This window comes from Montipora capricornis, chromosome 6 (genome assembly GCF_036669925.1).
Source record: "Montipora capricornis isolate CH-2021 chromosome 6, ASM3666992v2, whole genome shotgun sequence".
NCBI lineage: Eukaryota > Metazoa > Cnidaria > Anthozoa > Scleractinia > Acroporidae > Montipora > Montipora capricornis.
The window spans coordinates 38,553,080-38,558,705 of record NC_090888.1 but is presented as its reverse complement, the minus strand read 5'-3'; the positions used below and the strand labels follow the sequence as shown (position 1 = coordinate 38,558,705).

Here is a 5,626-nt window from a genome sequence, read left to right as displayed (position 1 = left end):
TCTAGTGGTTTAAAAGATATCTTTCAAGAGATTGTGCTTCTGACAGTAGTGCATAACCTTCAAATTACAGTGTAAAATACAAAAGATATTTAAGGAAAGAAATAAGTGTATTTTTAATAGAACTATGCTCCGAGCAAATCGAGCAAGGCACATGTAACATCAATAAAACATTCATTTATGGCCCTGGCTATAACCTCTCTGCGTAATTTGAATGTTATAAATGGTTGTGTAAAATCCTAAAAAATGAAAGCTTTTTGTTGTTGTTGTTGTTGTTGTTTTTTTTAATAATAAAGAAAGAGAACCAAGATCAACATGAATGTCAAGAAAACATTTTCTGAAAATCAGCAGCTCAAGTTCAACAACGATCTTTTAAAAGGGACAGCAGAGCAGAGATTTCTTCAATTTCCAACTCCACTCTAGCTCTTCGTTCCTCTGCTTCTGCAGCATACTTCTCTTTGGCAAATTCAAGTTCCATTCTCCTTACATCAAGCTCCTCCTTTTTAAATTCTGCTTTTTGGGTATATTTATTAGGTAACATCTCCATTGCAGACAACTTGCTACAGCGACGCTTGGTCTTCTTTTTTGGACGACCTACATAATTTAATTTTAGCAACGATCAGTGAAAACAAAATATTTTTATGCATAAGTGATGATTATAATTCTGAATACTTGCAGTCGCAAAAAGGGAATACTTTCCTTTGTCTGTAATATGTTACAACTTCTTAATTTCAATGTATTTGAGAAGACAATCTTAGTTCTGAATTGGGTGAGATGTGTGTTCAATCATCTACTGTAGATTTTTTCCTGCCAATGGACACCAAGTTAGCCACACAAATTAGCAGGAGGATATGCTCAGCTGGAAACTGGATAAAGATGTGTTATAGTTCTATGTGATCCTTGGTTTGTTTTACTCTCTTTTGTTTTAAACACTTGATATGCACAAACAAATAAAATAATACTTCAACCAAGGATAAAATTGAACCCCAACATACATTAACCTTACATGACTTACTAGCCCTGGAATGACTAATTGTTTGGCACAGACATGCATCCCAATTGATTAAGGCAGTTTGTTCCTGTGGATTCCTATTTTATAAACCTTTTTGGCTATCTTATAACTACAAAGGGAGTAACCTTATAGACTTTAACAAAGAACAAAGACCACAAAGAGTGCCAAGCTAAATGGCCAGTTCAAGTCTTGCATACACTTTACTTAGAAACTCATACATGTAGGTTGTCTTTAGTGCCTGTATGAAAAATTAATGGCTCTGATTTTGCCTTAAACTGATGCAGTCCATTAATCTGTGGAATATTTTCAATTCCTACTTGACATACCTTTTGTAGCTGTGCTCTGATCACTATCACTTCCAGCAGAATCTGAAGTATCAGACTCACTGACTGACTTCTCACTACGGCGTTCTAAAATAAAGGAAATTCATGGATCAGAGGTTGTTACCGGAGTGAGTGGCTTACAAAAATATCAAGGGTTATAGATATCCTGCAAGTCCTTTTGCACCTCTTGAGCATGTATCTGAACTTCTTCCATAATAACAGGACTAATACCAACACAGCAACTCTGCTATCTACAAACTAAAATAATCTACTTCTCTAAATATTAACTTGCTAATCTTTCAACAGCTGCTTTTCTCATCTCTTCCCCCTTTTTCCTGTCCTCCTCTTCCTTCTTTTTCTTGTCCTGTTTTTCTTTCTTTTTCAACTCAGCAGTATCTCTCCTAAATGCTAATATATCCTCACAGAGCTGGTTTAGTTCAGTAAACTCCTCCTCTGTGCCTGATCTTTAAGATAAAATAAACATTTCTTATAAGCAAAAACAGAAATCCTCACATGTTGTGAGGTTTAATGACTGTTAATTCCTACCTCTTTAAAGCCTTGGCATTCTCCTCCTTGTACCTATCAAGTATTCTGTCCATTCTCTCTCTGCAACCTCTCCCTTTAAGTTCCACTTGTTTTGCCTCTGTAGAAAACGCCTCGTTCAGTCGCTTGGCTATATCTTCCCATTCTTGTGGTTTCTCAGGCATGTACTGAGCAACCTCTTTGGCCAATGCAAGGTCGTGGCGTGTTTCTGGCCAGGGAAAGGGTGCCATACTGTAGAATTGAAAAGGCCTTATCAGATATAAACTCCTCTTGACGCGTCAGAACTCTTAAAAGTGTGTTTTGAACAGCAAGCTTTATTTTCTTAACTTTAAGCAGCATTTCACACCATTATACAAATGTGGTTGTCTTTCAATTCACATTATGGCATGATGAACACTTATAACCATTGAATTCTAATGAAGTAACTAAGAACTTCAAAGCAGTAGCCAGCAAAGCAGTAGCCATCAGAAGAAAGACATTCATATATGCTACTGTTATGTTTACAATCATTTTCAAGCTACAGTCTATCACAGGAACCTGACAAAAATGCTGAAATATCTTATGTGAAATTACACAGCTAAATATTTTCTCCAAGACGCAGAAATGGGTACTCAAAAATAATAAATAGCGCAAATTTAAATTTTTCAGAGGCAAGTGCCTCGGTTCGCCTCATACTGGCTACGGCCCTGAACTTTTTGAGCAGAATTCACTGTTGCTGGTTAATACTATACACTTTATAATTATGTCTCCACTTCAGAAAAGAAAGTGTTTCTTCAGGGGAAATTCCTTGGATAACCTCAGACACCGATCATACACAACAGTTAGATCACACTAAACAAACAATCCCACCGAAAGCAAAATGCCAGGAGAACATGTTTTCACTTGCTGTGGCCGCCATATTGAATTCGTAAACAGCAGCAGCGTTATTTTTCATTCAACAACAATTACATCGGTGGCCGTTCTTTCGCCCTAATTTTCACTTTAACATGTAAAAAAGAACTTACTCTAAGTGATTCGTGTCTTTGTACGTGACATAAATGTAAATATGAGGCTAAAAACTTTGCCGTAAATGACTTACGTGAAAACCTACCTCTTCGCGTTGAAAACACCGGTTCAAAACCGCAGACGTCACTTCAGAGCCATATCACGTGATTTCTTCGCGTTCGCCGTCAGAGGGTTTCGCCGAAAAACCTGGTGCTAAATGTCTCTATTGCGAGTACATGTGCGCAGAGACCCTTGTGCTTGAACCCTTCGCAATCACAGACTGGCAATTTCCCATCAGTGACCCTAACAAGATGAAGACTATCACTTGTAGTGGACATGACTACTTTATTCGTCCTTCCACCAGGATCTTGTCCTACACCGTCTTCTCTCAAGATCACCTCAGCATTTCGCCATGAAGCTTTGAACATTTCTGGAAGGTCACTCTCATTAAAATTGCCCAAGACGGCTGTTTCTTCATCCATAGGCGATTCAGTTTCCTCGTCGACAGCTGTTTGGATCAAGGGGGTGATCTTTTTAAGGTAACCCTTCTTCTCCTTTTCGGACATTTTAATCTATTCCTGCAGTTTTCTTTAAGTGTTAAAAACTCTGGTGCACTTCTGTATGGCCTCTTCGTCAATAACAGCTCTCTCCACGTTCCTGGCTGCTCTGTCGCACATTTCAACATATTCATCTGTGGCCTGAGACATAGCACTCTTCAAGATGGGTTTGCCAGATAGGGTGTCATCAGTGCGATTCTGTTTAATCTGTAGTTTGTACTGGAAATGAAGTGACTCAGAAGCGATGTTGAAGTAAATTTTGTCCCCAATTCCAGCCGCCTTCCAGACGGAAGTTATCATGCCTTCTCTCATGCTGTCTGCTACACGAGTTGTAAAATACTTTGAAAACCCAGGTTCAGCACCCAACTTCTTTATAAACTCCAGAAAATCCCATCTTCGTAAGGCCTCGAGCAACTTGCAGTCAAATTCTTCAGGACTGTCATTATCAAGCAAACCCTTCAACATTCGCTTGTCGTCGCCGAAAATGTCTTTTATGATTTCCCCTTTACCTTTACGTCCCTCGGTTAATTGAAGGCTTGCAAGCTTTGCGTCTACATAGTCCCGTACGTACTTGGTACAAAGTAGGAACCTTGAAACGGGGAATACTCGAGCAAGACCATTTACTTGTGCTTTGCTTCAATCAAGACCAATGAAAAGGACGCCGTCTATTTTAGGCTGCTTTTCGATCAAGGTGTGGCCAAACTACACAAACTGACCCTCGTCTTGTTTGATGTGTAGCATTGCTGGGCCTGGTAGGTAGGGAGCTGTCCCAGTTGACCGGCTCTCCAGCTTAATATGAGGATACACTGTGCTTGTCACGTAAAAGTCTCCAACATTATATTTGGTGTCAATGGCGAATACGCCAAACTCTTCCGGATTGCAGCAATTGTTGACAACATCTTCAAGGAGTCTCTTTGATGCAGTAACTGCTTGTGTGAATGGAGTCCACTGAATGTTCTGAATCGACTTTTGTCGAGAAAACTGGTCAACTCCTCCATTTTTTGCCTTAGTTTAGACCTCTCGTTCTTGACTTGCCTGGTATTTCTCGGAAGATCTGACACTACTTTCAATGCAAACATTCCTCCAGTATCTTGGAAAGCTTGATCATAAATTTTGCTTGGACCTTGGGAGAAGCGGACTCTCTTGATGATGTTGGTTTTGGTACTGTGTGAACTTGGGTAAACCCGCTTGCCTCCTTTGGCATTTCCATGTTTTCTTGGGGGCATGTTATGGGTCTCATCCTCAAAGAAGTACTTCATCATACCAAGAGGCTCTACTTCATTTTTCCAATTGGTTACCTTAACCGTCTTTTTCTTGAAATCTCTGTGCTTCCTGTTAGTCCAATATTGGAGTGCAGGGATGGCGCAGTGGTGAGAGGACTCGCCTCCCACCAATGTGGCTAGGGTTCGATTCCCAGACCCGGCGTCATATGTGGGTTGAGTTTGTTGGTTCTCTACTCTGCACCGAGAGGTTTTCTCTGGGTAGTCCGGTTTCCCCTCTCCTCAAAAACCAACATTTGACTTGATTTGTGTTAATTGTTAATTTCCGTTTACAGTGTCCCCAATTAGTGCTCCAGCGCTAGAACGACTAGATACTGCCCCTACTCAAGCGCTTGCCTTTCTTGTTTTCGCCTGGGAAGTCTTTCAGTGAAGACGCCGTCTTCAATGATTCCTGAATAAAACTGATATGATCATCTTCCAGCCAGTCATCGGGGCTTTTGAGCATACTACGGCACAAGACATAATACGGTATTTTTTTGTACAGCAAGGGGTCTGTTAACGCTAACTCGTTCATCATCTACGTTCAACACCAGAATGTCCAAGAGTTCTGGGCCACTGCATGAGGAAACGCCCTTTGCATAATAAGGTGTGGTGACATCGAGTTTATAAAATGATACAATATCAGTTCCATACGAAAGAAAGAGAACATAACTACAGTTCAGAAAAGCGCTTGTTTGAACGTTCATCCCAATATGCTATTCATGCTATTCCTTTATTTGTGTATGTCTTACCCCTCAATATGCTTTATTTTGAAACAGTATGTTCTCTTATGCACGACATATCTACCAATTCTGCGCCTCAGAATATCTGTGATGTTTTTACCTGCTCATCTGACGTTCATACATATAACACTAGATTTTCTGATGCTGGTAATTTATATGTTAACAAATCAAGAGTGAGAATTCAACTTAATTCGTTTTCCATTTTCGG

At 39.9% G+C, this 5,626-nt stretch overlaps 1 long non-coding RNA gene across 1 annotated transcript; it reads right to left on the bottom strand.

The window, feature by feature from the left end:
- Positions 1-88: 88 nt before the first annotated feature.
- Positions 89-2,990, bottom strand: LOC138052082 (uncharacterized). Its single transcript, XR_011132993.1, has 4 exons — positions 2,966-2,990; positions 1,879-2,106; positions 1,336-1,419; positions 89-591 (listed from the first exon to the last, which is right to left on the bottom strand). It is a non-coding gene; the product is annotated as an uncharacterized lncRNA (long non-coding RNA).
- Between the last annotated feature and the right edge of the window lie 2,636 nt (positions 2,991-5,626).